Raw genomic sequence first — 13,970 nt, 5'->3', positions numbered from 1 at the left:
GACATAATTGTGGTTTGGCGGGGCTGCTCCCCCATGGTAAGTGTCAACTCAATCATTCCAAGGGGTTGCACTGAATCCCCTGTGAATCCGTATAGTGACGACTGGCAAGGCTTTAGGTGACGAATGCCCAGTCCCATTTTTTCCAAAGCTGGGCGATATAGGATGTCCACTGAGCTCCCGTTGTCCACCAGGACTCGATGCACACGCATATTTGCCAACTGAACTGTCAGCACCAGCGGATCATTGTGGGGGAAGTGTACCCCCCGTGCATCTTCCTCAGTGAACGTTATTGAGTCGTTTTCCCCCTTGAAACTCTTCGGGGGTCGCTGTTCTAAACTCATGACACAGGGGGGCGGACTTCGTCGAGCCTCCCTTGCATATTTATCTCGTCCCTTCCGAGAATCTCCTCCAAATCCTGGGCCTCCAAAAATGGTGCGGACCTCCCCTTGTATTTCTGGGGCTCGCTCCTGTGCCTGGGGTGCTCTGGGCTCGTTTTCTGGCCTTTGCCTTTCTTTCTTGACATAACGGCCTAAGTGCCCCCGGCGGATGAGCTCCTCAATTTCCTCTTTCAAGTGGATGCACTCTGCCGTGGTGTGTCCAATGTCTTTGTGGTATTGGCAGTATTTACTGGGGTCCCTCTTGGACCGATCCTTTCTCATTGGTGGGGGCTTCTTGAAGGGCACTCGATCTTCGTTGGTGACGTAAATATGCTCCCTGGTGTCAGTGAGGTTCGTATAGTAAGTATAGGTCGCTGGCCTATGATCACCCCCTCGCTTGGTTTTTCTCTGCTGGTCATCTCTCGACCCCTCATACGTCCTCTTCTTCTTAGCTATATTCGGCCCGTCGTTAATTGGGGGCTTTGCATGGGACTCCTCCTTTCCGGCCTTCAGGTTTGCGTGGCCATCCTCCACACGGATGTACTTCTGTGCTCTTTCATAGAAGTCGTCCAAGTCGGTGACTTCCCTCTTCAGCATGTTATCCCACAACTTGCTCCCTGGGAGTACCCCAGCAGTAATGGCCATTTTTAACTCCCGGCGCGTCAGGCTCCCCACTTTCGCGGCCTCCATATTGAACCGGTGAATGTAGCTTTTTAGGCTCTCCTTTTCCCCTTGCTTCACGTTGGCTAAGCTGGTGCCTGGCATCGTGTAGTCCCGCACGGCATGGTGCTGCTGGAGGAACTCATCAGAGAACTGCTGCCAGGACCTGATGGACCCCGGCCTTAGCCTTTTGAACCATTTGTAGGCGGGTCCTTTCAGAGTAACAGCGAAGCAATGGCACCTGGCACCACTTCCAATCCCCCTCAATTTCATGAGATCGTTAAACGCATCCAGGTGGTACTTTGGATCCGTGCTCCCTTCGTAAGGGGTCATGTTGGGCTCCTTAAAATTGGCAGGGAGCCGGATTGCCTGAATTTCTCGCACGAAGGGTGACTCGTGGTCGAATTCTTCCTCAAAGGCCTGGCCACCCGACGCGGTGACAATCTTGCTCCGCAAACTCCGCATCTCTGTGTCTAAGTCTTGCCTCCTTTTGCTGAGGGAGTCTCTTAGAGTGGACGGGCTAAGACCCGCCTTTCCCTTGCCTTCTCGAGGCGCCTCAGGGGGTGTGGTCCCTTTGCCTGCCCTTTTCCTATTGATCTCCTCCCGCAAGTCTGGGGGCGTTCTTTTGGAGGTGACCTCATCCTCGCGTCGAGGGGCAGCCGTGGTTCTCGGCGTTGGCTTTTGGGCCTGCTTAGGTGGTTCGGGGTGATCACGTTGCTTCGTGCGGGGGGTGTTGCTAGTCGAGTGTCGGGTTCTTCCATCATCTACTGGCACAGTGGTCTCCACCCCACCCTTGCCCTTCTCCTTTCCCTTGGGCAAGGTTATGCTGGATTTACCCTGCAGTAGGCCGTTAAGGACCTTTTGCATGTTCTCCAAGGTAGTTTCTAACCTTTGGTTTTTACGGTGGAGCTCACGTATCTCCTCTTCGTAAAATCGGGACTTTGAACTCGAGCTCACGGAGTGGACCCGGGGGTGTTTGTCTGGCCTATGAGTAGAAGGGCCCGGGTCTTGCCGGCCGGAGTTCGGTGCCCGCGGTGGTTTCGGAGGAGGGAACTCATCAGCGTGCACCGGTGGTGCTCTGGGGGGACTCCCCCCAGGTGGAGCAGCCGGTGACGAGGCCACCCTGTCTCCTCCTTGAACCTCAGGGTCTTTCGGGGGCTCCACGTCCCTGGGTGGAGGAGCGTCCTTCATGGAGGCCTTCAGCTGGACTCCGTTTAAGTGAACTTCGACCTCCTGCGTCTCCCTTAGTCGCTTCGAGCGTCTCGGCATCTTCTTCTTGTCGGAAATAATGGTGGAACAGTAGCTTAAAACTAACGTTCCCACAGACGGCGCCAAACTGTTGACGGTAAGAACTCGTCAACGAAGTTAAGTTGGAAAAATTATCAAATTGAAATTGCTAATTCGGAAGCTATGAAAACTTGAACAATGACTCAAGAACAATGGAATAACAGCAATGGAGAATTCAGTATCTCATTCACACTAATGTCTCTGCTACAGTAAAATTTCCAACCCCCTCTCAGGTGGCCTTCGAATTCAATTTATAGTAGGCTCTAACGGCCTTAGGTACATAGTGGTCCAGGGGACCAAGAGGTACAAACGTACTGTACTAGGGAAGTGGCTTCAGAGGTTGTGGCTGTACATCCCGTACAGGGGCAGGTGTCAGGAGGATGTCTCCACTACTTGTCTGTACCCCTTCCTGAGGCGTGGTAGCAGGCGTGTTGGCGCAGGAGGTAGTGGTGTCGGCTCTGACCTATGACCGTAGACGTACGGACCACGATCCTCACTGGTACTGGCATCCGTACCTGGTACCTGGTCGTACAAACATGTCTCCTTTGACTCACACTAAGCATAGGGACTTTGAAGTGTGAAAAAGGGGATCTTCGGTGTCCGTATTGGCCGTGGCGTTGAATAGGGGTCTTGGGCCCATACACGTTAAGTCATGGGGCGTCGGCCTCCTGAGAAGATTATGGGCTGATGGACCTCCCGGGGCGTGCGCGCGCGAGACCTTGCACGGCCTTGCGCATGGGGCGCCGTAGACGGCCCCGTGGCCCCCCCATGGCCTTGCGCATGGGGCGCCTTAGACGGCCTCGCGACCCCCTTATGGCCTCGCGCATGGGGCGCCTTAGATGGCCTCGCGACCCCCTCTTGGCCTCGCGCACGGGGCGCCTTAGACGGCCTCGCGACCCCCTTATGGCCTCGCGCATGGGGCGCCGTAGACGGCCTCGCGGCCCCTCTTGGCCTCGCGCATGGGGCGCCGTAGTCGGCCTCGCGGCCCCTCTTGGCCTCGCGCATGGGACGCCTTAGACGGCCTTATATTTTCTCTTGATGAGATTATGAGCATCAACAATGGTCAAGGGGTTGCAAAGGTTCCAAGGGAGCAAGGACCAAGAACATTAACAGACTATGTACTTCTTACTGTTATAGGAGTGCATTAATGCATCAAACCTCCAACCATTGCTACAAACAATTTTGAGATTAAGCCAGCAATCCTTCAAATGGTCCAATCAACAGTTCAGTTTGGAGGTATGCCAACGGAGGACCCCAATTTACACATAGCTAATTTTCTGGAGTTATGTGCTACGTTCGAGATGAATGGGATGAGCGATGATGCTATAACATTGAGGCGAATTCTATGACTACATGGGAGGAGTTAGCTCAAAAGTTCCTTGCCAAGTTCTTTCCTCCATCGAAGGCTGCAAAACTAAGGGGAGAGATCAATAATTTTTACTAGATGGAAGGAGAGTCCACTACACCAAATACTCATTTCCATAACACATGAATATAATACTAATAAAAAAGTATTATGCTAGAGTACTTATATTAGAGCACTTTATGAAAAAACTGGTGGTAATAATAAAACCATCCCGCCACTTAGCTTTTTTTTTCATTTCATTTGGGGCCAATTCATTTCCTTCAATTCCTTCTCCTTTTTCCTCATCATTCTCTCTCCTCTCTCTCGGATCTCTTTCTTCCACCAGACCTCTCTCCTTCACTCTTTCTCTCCAACCTTTGTCTTTGTGGAGACCGACCGCTACCTTCCCCTAAACGCGCGAGCTAGGGATCTTCAAAGGCCGTCGAAGCTTCGACCATGTGGGCCCAAGCCCTCACACGACACCAGCGGCGAATGACGTCACCAGAGGCCAGCTCTTCTCCTCTTCCTTGTGTGCGGCCAAGCCTTCTTCTTCCCTGCGTGAGACACTTGATTTTTCTCATGATAGGTTAGAACAGGATGCTGTGCTTCTTGAAGATGCTAGACAAGCTACCAAGTCAGGAGAAAAGATGAATAGAGAACAGGTATAACACACATAATGATATCATCATATATGGTTTTAGTTTCCAACTTTCTTTGATTCTGTGTTTGGTCCTTTTGACATTTTTTTTCTTGACAAAGTTGGTTTGTCTTGTTTTGTTTTGTTTCAGTATGGAGCTCTCAGAAGGAAAATTGGATTCCAGTGTGGCGGACCTCGAGAGAGAAGCTTACCCTGTTTTGGACGAACTGGGTAGAAATAGAGGACGCTAACATCTATTCTCTTGACAGATTAGTGGGCAGTTAAAATCCTTGCAAATTGTTGCACGCTTGACAGCATAAAGAAATGGTGAAATTAGAAAAGCTGCTTTGAATACTCTTGCCACTGGATATAAGATTCTTGGTATGTCATGATTTCAAGATTTTAAAGTATTTTCTAAGTTGTATAAGATTTTGAATTTTTATTTATTGTTCCTTTGAGACATCCCATTTTCTTTCTGCCTGTTTTGTGGGGCTAAGTTTTCTTAGTTTGTAATTTATTTTGTAAGTTGCGTTGTATTAGTTGTTGTTTACAGTGAATGCAATTAGATTTTATCTGTTTAATTTTAATATTTTATAGTTAACTGTTAATGAACTTTTTTTCCCCATTAGGTGAGGATATATGGAGGTATGTTGGGAAGCTAATAGATGCTCAAAAAAGCATGTTGGATGATAGGTTTAAATGGAAGGTTAGTATATATTTGAGCTTAGAATTTAAAGTACGGTAAACTTTTAAATTTTTTTTGGGATTAAATGATCTGTTTCTATTATCCATTCCATCCTTCTAATGATATTGCATCTTTTAGGTTCGAGAGATGGAAAAAAGGAAGGAAGGGAAGCCTGGCGAAGCCAGAGCTGCTTTGAGACGTTCTGTGAGGGAAATTGGGTATGTTTTTTAGCTTGTCTTTTTTATCTTTAGTAGTGTCTCTGTTACTTTTATTATTTCTAATGATGATTATCAACATTTTAATAAAGTATAATATTTTATTTTCTGTCAATTTTTTGTGTTGTTTTTTGTTTCTTTCTCAACTGTCTTTTCTTTGAATTGTTTGTCTCATTGTAAAGCTTTCTCAATCTTGTTTCTTTTGGTACTCGTGCATATCAAATAAAAAAACATGCTGATTGCTGACGCGTTTAAAAGGTCTCTTTATAGTTAGCTGTGACATAAATAGAGGTCACGTTGGTGCTTCTTCGTTCCTGCTGTTGGGCTGCACTTATTTGGTTTTCAAATTGTTGCATTGCATTGCATTGCGTCCAATATTTTTGAACTTGTTTGAGGACATTTACTTTATTTTTATAGCTAAAAAGATCTGTCACCAGGATCTAGAGAGTCCTTTTGATACAAGCCTATTAGACTACTAACTTTGAACTTTTATTTATTTTGATTTATTGTAGATTGGATGTAGCAGAGAAAAGTGGAGAGGTTACACGATCTGTCTCTGGCCCAGTACTTCCAAGGTATTAGAGGCTCCGCATAGTGATCATTTAATTGTTTGTTTTTAATTTTTTAACAAGTTATACAAATTTTACTCAGACATTTCCATCACATCTGTTGGCTTCATTGCTAATTTCTTTTATTCTATGATGTTGGTATCATGAAAAACTATGGGAATGCTGACATACATGTGGAGAGACAACTTATGCCCCGTGTTCTTGCTGGTACCAATGGCCCCACTGATTGGAATGAAGCTTTGGATATTATTTCTTTTGGTTCTCCTGAGCAGGTACTTGTGGTTTATATGTACTTTTATATTAGAAGAAATATTAGTTATGAGAAAACTCTAGCTTGTCTCTTACAGTTAATAAGCCTTGTGTTTTGTAAGGGTAAGCTTTAGGTTTTTATTTTTGATTTATCGTAAAGCCAATGGGAGAATTTTCAGTTATTATGTGGAAAAACTAAGTGATAAGTAAATATAATATATGTATGTATAAAAAAAAATATTATGGTTAGCGGGTCTTGTGGCTAATTGCTAAGGCTATTAGCAATTATTCTGGTTAAAAAAAGAGTAATTCTTGCAGCTATTACTCCCCTTCCCCTTATATTCTCCTCGCAGCTATTATTCTGGTTAAAAAAGAATAATTCTTACATTTTGGTCTGATTTAATAATTCAAATGTTTGGCCTCATTGCTATACATTTTATTTGTTATGAAAGCTTTTGTTTGGGTTTCTAGGGTAGAGCAACTTTGTTTATTGTTTATTGTTCCTTTTTCTCTTTTTCTCTTCTTCTTTGTTATTTTTATTTTTCCAAAATTAAAAAAGTTTTAATATTTGTGTGCCTTTTTGCAGTCTATTGAAGGAATGAAAGTCGTGTGTCATGAGCTGACACAAGCCACTAATGATCCAGAAGGCAATGCAATGGATGAACTTATTAAAGATGCAGACAGACTTGTTTCATGCCTTGCAAACAAGGTAGCGCTTTACTCTGTCCTTCCCTGTACTTTAGTTTTTGTTTCTGGGTTTTGTTTTTTTTTTGGCATTATTTAGGCTTTGATTATGAACTTTTTCCCATAAAATAGGTTGCCAAGACCTTTGATTTCAGCTTGACAGGAGCATCATCTAGATCTTGTAAATCTGTTCTCAACACCCTCATGCAGGTAAGTTTGGTTTATGTTGTTGTTGAATGTCTTAATGCTAACATTGTACTCTATTTTTCCATTTTTTTATATACCTTACTATAAACCTAACTAGTTGATGTAAAATTCTAATTGATTTTTAGACATTTCAAAACAAGAGACTGGCTTATGCTGTCAAGGAAAGCACTATTGATAGTCTAATTACTGAGCTCAATCTATGACTGTTGGATGAGAGAGTTCCACATATGGATGATGGCAGCCATCTTTTAAAAGCTTTGAGTGTTCTGATGCTAAATTTTCTGGTTAAGACTTGCCATTTCATTTCTTCCCTCTTCTTTTTTTCATTTATTCTTATCCTGACTCGCATGTCTTATTTTAGTCTGATTTGTTATTCAACTTTACAGGATAATGCAGATCGAACTTCATCCTTTGTTGTTCTCATCAATCTCTTACGTCCATTAGATCCTTCAAGGTGGCCCTCACCTGCATCAAATGAGACATTTGCTGTCAGAAATCAGAAGTTCTCTAATATGGTTGTTAAATGTTTGATAAAACTTACAAAGGTAACTTCTTGTTTTAGCTATTTTGTTTACCTTTTTTCTAAAGTTTTTTTTTTTTTTGTTATCTTCTGTTTCAATGGGTAATCTGACATATTTTACAACTTGGCTTGCCTGCTTCTCATAGGTTCTTCAAAGCACTATTTATGAAGTCGACCTTGATCGCATCCTTCAAAGCATCCATTTGTATCTGCAAGACTTGGGGATGGAAGAAATTAGAAGACGGTATGCTTTTTTCTTTTATTTTATTTGGAATAACATGCAATCTACTACTATGACTGATAGTTACAATTTGTGATTGCATAATAATTGGTTTCTTCTCTCTTGCAATGTATAAAAACTATTCAGTGCTCGTGCTGATGACAAGCCATTGCGCATGGTGAAAACTGTTCTACATGAACTAGTGAAGCTTCGAGGAGCTGCTATTAAATTTATACATCATAATGACATAATATGATGGAAATGCTAACTGAAGCCGACCAATCAAAAAAAGCTTGGATCTTTACAAAATTTCATACTAACATTAACTTCTTTAATTTTTCCCCTGCTGTATGTGTTGTTTCATTGGTTCACATTCTCTCTGCACTTGTTGTTTCTCCTAATCTTGCTTGCGGTTTTGAACTTGTGTATATTCTTAGTTTTTTAATTTTTACTATCTTTATAAGAAATTTAACCAAAAGATCTTAGTTAAACTAGATTTTTTTTATTTAGATTTGATTTATACATGTTCTATTATCTGATTTGGCCATTTGATAATTGAAAATTTGCTTCCATATGCAGGCAATTTATGAAATTATTGAAACCTGTCGTTCTCATTTGATAATGCCCAAGTGCTTATCTCCAATTACTCAACATGGTATGTACTCAACTCAGTTTTTTTTTGAGTTTTTTATTTTGTTTCTTAGCCATTGAGTTGATATAATATATGGCTTTAGTGTATTCTAGTTTCTTGCTTGACCTTTTATTTCCTTCTTTCATTATTGTCTCTAATGTTTTTTGCAGCCACATGTTGACTTTGGATTAAAAGTACTTGGTGCAAATGCTATGTCCATTCCTGGCCTATATGGGTTTGTCCAGGTAGAGTACTCGTTTAAGTTTCGTTGATTGAGGCTTAGTTGAATAAACACATAAATACATGCATCCATCTTATAGACAAACATAATTTTCTGAGAGTACATATTAATCCTAATATAGTAACTAAATGAATTTTGCTTGCAGCTTTTACTTATCTTTTTTTTTATTATTTAGAGATGTTTCATTCTGTTCCTTAATACTATTTCTTATATTATTATTTTCTGCCTCAGGAAATGATTAAAGATCAAGTTGCAAACATGTATTTATGGCTCAAATAACTAGAAGTACAAAGTATGGATCCAACAAAGTAACGATCTGAGCCCAAGGTCGGTATACATTTTCTTTTTCAGTCATGCTTTTTGTAGTTGTGAAGTTTAGGTATCTCTGTTTCCATTATTTCAGGTAAGGCATCTAGGACACTTAGCTGGTGGTGCTTTAACCAATGCATTGGGTGCTGGAAGAAAATGGTAAGCAATATAAATCAATTAGTGAAGGGTTCAACTCTATTTATTTTAGTCTAAACAATTATTGTTCCAATGTTGAAGAGTCATGCCAATTCAACAACATTATGGGAAAGAATCTGCAGGCATAAGAAACCTGTTGTAGAACCTAGACAATCTTCTTTGTTTTCTGAGTCAATTGATGTTACTTATATTAGTACTAGCTATATAGACATTATAAGCAAATAGGATTGGCGATTTAAAGTGCTCACTTGTATGTCTAGTGCTTTTGTATATGAACTTCAAGATGGTTAAGTTCTTGGATTAGTTTTTCTGCCTTTGCCCTAGTGAATTCTGATTCTGTTTCGATTTTGAATTATTTTAAATAAAATAAATAGGAAAGAGTGAGTTAGGGTGGGGAGCAGCAAGGATATGTTTGACAATGCAAGGAACAAGTCCTTCAGATAAAAAAATAAAAAAACTCAGAAGTCAGTCCCTTAAATTCTTGTATGTTTCTTTGAAAAATTCAGTTCAATCACATAACATTCACATATATAGTGATATAGGAAAAGAAATAAAATATGTAATTGTAATAACTATTTACAAGTTAGAGCAAATGATCTCCAACTTATAGTTGTCCCTATGATAAAGTCAAGTGATCCTCCAAGAACAATCATGAGCTGAAGAACAAACAAGCAAACATATATAAGAATTTAACTTAGATCATTGTGTTTGATTTAAATTAGGTTATATTTTTGTTGTTGTTTGTCTTCTTTGAGTCTCGTTAATGAAGATGTAGATAGATTTTTTTTCTTTCAAATCATAACTGAATTGATATGTTGCTCCTTTTAAACATAAAACTTTCTTTCTATAGTTTTGTTGCTGAGAGATGTGTTTAAAATGAAAGGAAAATTTTATTCACTGTTGTTGTGATATTTTAGGGAATCACATATTTTGGATACCCTTTTGGTTATAGTTGGAGATTTGGGTTGAGCATTTTTTTTTTATAGTAAACACTGAATTTGATCACCAACACTCTTGATATTTGAGTCTCATAACTTAAATCATACCAATGTATAATTTGACTCTGATTCTAGTAGTGTCATCATGCCAATGCATGATTTGATTTTGATTATAGCTTTATAGAACTAGTAGTAGAAATTTTCATTGCTCATATTCTGAGGGATATTTTTTAAGAGCTTTGCTTTCCTTTTAGTCATTACAGAGATAGCAAAACTAGGAAAGTTTAAAGATTGTTTGTTATAACATTGTTCCTGTGTATAATTTTCTATCAAAAGGAAGAGTCAAGAAATCAGTTTGATTAAAATATTGGTATACTGTTACAAAAATAGCATTACTATTTTTGAGTTTTTTTAGCCTTGGGATGGTACAGTTTACAATGTCATAAAGTTGAGGCAAATTACTAAGGAGTTGTTTTTAGACTTATTTATTTTGGCAAATCAATTTGGATGATGATTTATTTTGGATGATGATTTATTGGTATACTTGTATTTTCTTTAACACATTGCTTCATCCTTCCTAGTAGTACACATTGCTGCTTTGTTAAGTCCAGACCTCATCTGATGCACTTGCTGTTTTTTTTAATGTTACATTTGAAGTCTGTTAAAATAGTTAAGATAAAAGTGTGTTGGCTTGATGTGATTATGTGTAAATTTCCCTGTCAATTTACTTCAGGAACTTTCATATCTTATAAAAATTATCTATACATATGCATACACACTTTAAAATCTTGCAAGCCTACTGGTACACATTATGCATAATTCAAAATCTCAGATATGTATAACTTCCTTGTTGTATAGTATGCAAGTAATGATCAAGAGGACAAGTATTCCTTTGTTATGTTTGTATCATGTATCATGTATTAGGGTCTTAGTTTTGAAGGTCAGTATAGGCAGGTTATTTATTTAGAATATTTGAAAATGTCTAATTTTAAAATCCCTAACCACTTTTTGTGATTTAAATATTCCTTTCAGACTCTGTTTGGGGACTTGTCTTGAGGTATCATTTATTTTCAATTTTTGCTTTCACTTTTCACCCATGTTTGGATCTAATAAAACCTTGTACTTTTTCTTATTCACGTGTTATTTGATTGAACTGAAACTTGGTTGTGCATTTTGTTTTTATTGATGGGTTAGCTGACCTATGTTTAAAGCTTTGGCCATCAACATAACATGGTGATATTACTTGTTTAAACCTATGTTTAAAGCTTTGGCCATCAACATAACATGGTGGTATTACTTGTTCTGGTTCATCAACTTGGCTAATGGCATATTCACTAATTAAATATCTATGAGTTGAGTACTTAAGTCTTAGAGCATCTTATTAATTTAAGTATTACTAGTAAATAATTGTTTAAATCTTATTTCAATTTGGTTGGTGCCTTGTTACTTAATGAAATTCTTTGATGATATTTCTTATGAAGAGTCTAAACATGTGCTCTAACTATCTTTGATAGACAATGCTCTGTTGAGGTTAGGTTTCTTCATTCATGTTTTATCTAGTGCAACTTAAGTAGTTTATTCATTTTAGGCTTGTTGTTCAGAAACTTTAACCCAAGGATCATGCACTAGCAATTAAAATAATTGAAGAGAAACCATTCGTTTGAGCAGCTTTTATTTACACTTTAATTGTAAACATGTTTAATTTATTAAGTATGTTTGACAGTGGTTATTGTAATCCTAGTGATGACTAAGTGATTATAATGCATTTATATAGTAAATACAAGAGGTGCACAAGAAAGTAAAGTAATCCTAGTGATGACTAAGCTTCGACTCTGCTGTATGAACTTACTTATGTCAATATGATCTTCTACTTTAGTGGCAGCTATGATTATGGCAGTGAAAACATTTGATAACTACTGAATTTAAATTGGATTTTTTTTGTTGATAATAGATACTTGTGACAGACTTTGAATTCTTTAGTTTGGACTATTAGGTACTGGTGTAGTGCTATGAATGTATGCCCTGCCCTTATTGTTGAGACAAGCAATGCTTCTGATCTCCATGGATATACTGTTAGGGCTTTATACAGGGAATTCTAACATCATCTGAACAGGTGGGCTTTTTATTTCCCTTGTGCACACTATAAATGATTAATGGAAAGATTGTAGTACTTTTATTACTACAAATTTTATCTATTAAGTGGAAGCTGCTAGATCTGTTATGGTTTTCTATGAATCTGTTAGTCTTACTCTAATTTTTAGCTCATTATAAGTGATGTATTCTCATTTTCTATTTAACACTTCTATATATTTCAATAAAGTTTAGTTCATTCATTCTCTATCCTCTCTGATTTTCTCATTCACTTTCATTTCTGAATTTAACTGTTTGTTTTGTGGAAAATTCATATGCTTAGATTTTTCTTTCTTAATAGGCTGATATGACCATGTTAGAAGACGAACTACCAACAAAAAGATGACTTTCATCAGCTCTTGTCAAGGTATAAAGAAGAAAGTCTTCTTTTGTGCTTTAGAATTATGCTGCTGAATGTTTCTTTCATTTTCATTAAGTTTTAGGTATAGATAGAGTACTCTGTTTGGCAGTGGAATTTTCTCTTCGTTCATCTCTTAGCTTATTGTTTTAAGTTGCATGTTTTGTTGCTTCAGTCGTTGTTTTGCATGGTAGTACATCTTGCTATACCCTGTTGTTTCGTCAAGTTTTGGAGTTATTACAAATTTAATTTAAAATTTATATGCTTACAGGTGTAAACTAGCTTAAGTCTTATGTTCTTAATAATAAAATGACTTTTTTTTTACAATGTGCAGGTGTATTGAGATGATTTCTTTGGAGCAATTCTTGACAACATCTGTAGTTGAGGCCTTTAGAATGAAAGAATGTATTTCACTAATTTTTGTATACATTTCTTGTTTTGTATTTAGTGATAAAAGAATCTGAATTGGGCATAAATTATGTTGTAATATGATTTCTTAAGCCTAGACTAGTAGACTAAATATTGTAATTACATTTGAGTAATTAATAAAAATCTATTTATGTTACCTTATTTGGCTTCAACTTTCATATTTGTTTTCCTAGTTTTGTGTAAGTAAAAAAAGATTATGTTTCTCTAGGCTAATATAACACATGTGTTATAATAAAGTGTAGTATAACACAAATAATGTGTTATACTAAAGTGTAGTATAACACAAAAAAGGTGTTATACTAAACTATAGTATAACATAAAAAATGTGTTATACTAAAGTGTAGTATAACACAAAAAAAGTGTCATACTAAAGTGTAGTATAACACAAATTTATAAGTATTGAAATGTGTTATATAATCGACTATAAATAACATAATTAAACACTTATCTGTTTATTAAAATAACACAGAAATTGTGTTATCATTGACAGTATAATAACACATCTGTACAACAATGATAAAGTGTTATGTAAAGTACCCTGACCTACGATAACATAGTCGGTCTTAACACATCAAAAAGTGTTATGCTATGTTTTGATAACACATTTTCGGTGTTATTAAAAGCATTTTTTCTTGTAGTGGTCACTGTATGATTCTTGGGAGAGATTTAAGGAATTGTTAAGGAAGTGTCCACATCATGGTATAGAAAAGTGGGTTGGTGCATAATTTTTACAAAGGGTTGAATGGAACAACTAGAACATTTATAGATGCTGCGGCGGGAGGTGCTTTTATGAGTAAGAGTGCTAATGAGGCGTATGAGCTATTATAAGAGATGGCGATGAATAATTATCAATGGCCAACTGAAAGGGGATAACCAATGAATGTGGCTGGAGTGATGGAATTGGACGCTATGTCAATGCTTAAAGCTCAAATAGCAGCCTTGACAAAGAAACTACAAAAGAATACACTCCCATCTCAAGCTATGCAAGTTCAAAACCTGTGTGAATTGTGTGGTACAACCCATCCACCTAACTAATGCCCTGCTCTAGATATGAATTACATGCCTATGGAAGAAGTATAAGCTATAGGGAATTACCCGAGACAACCCAATAATTCAATTCCAT

The 13,970-nt window shown here is 38.2% G+C and overlaps 1 long non-coding RNA gene across 3 annotated transcripts; it reads left to right on the top strand.

Moving 5' to 3' along the window:
* Positions 1 to 2,099: 2,099 nt before the first annotated feature.
* LOC133777846 (uncharacterized) lies at positions 2,100 to 12,970 on the top strand. 3 transcript variants are annotated; one of them, XR_009868866.1, is made up of 17 exons: positions 2,100 to 4,331; positions 4,458 to 4,687; positions 4,936 to 5,012; positions 5,130 to 5,209; positions 5,719 to 6,047; positions 6,611 to 6,733; positions 6,841 to 6,918; positions 7,041 to 7,199; positions 7,302 to 7,460; positions 7,582 to 7,679; positions 8,235 to 8,310; positions 8,457 to 8,531; positions 8,759 to 8,835; positions 8,931 to 8,995; positions 11,924 to 12,043; positions 12,362 to 12,427; positions 12,753 to 12,970. It is a non-coding gene; the product is annotated as an uncharacterized LOC133777846 (long non-coding RNA). The 3 variants fall into 3 exon arrangements; XR_009868865.1 differs by having other exon boundaries at positions 8,759 to 8,854; positions 11,911 to 12,043; XR_009868864.1 differs by having other exon boundaries at positions 2,101 to 4,331; positions 8,759 to 8,854.
* Positions 12,971 to 13,970: the final 1,000 nt, after the last annotated feature.

The sequence above is a fragment of the Humulus lupulus genome, chromosome 5, assembly GCF_963169125.1.
Source record: "Humulus lupulus chromosome 5, drHumLupu1.1, whole genome shotgun sequence".
Taxonomy (NCBI): domain Eukaryota; kingdom Viridiplantae; phylum Streptophyta; class Magnoliopsida; order Rosales; family Cannabaceae; genus Humulus; species Humulus lupulus.
Note: the sequence above shows the minus strand (reverse complement) of the source record. Positions and strands in the feature narration are given on the sequence as shown.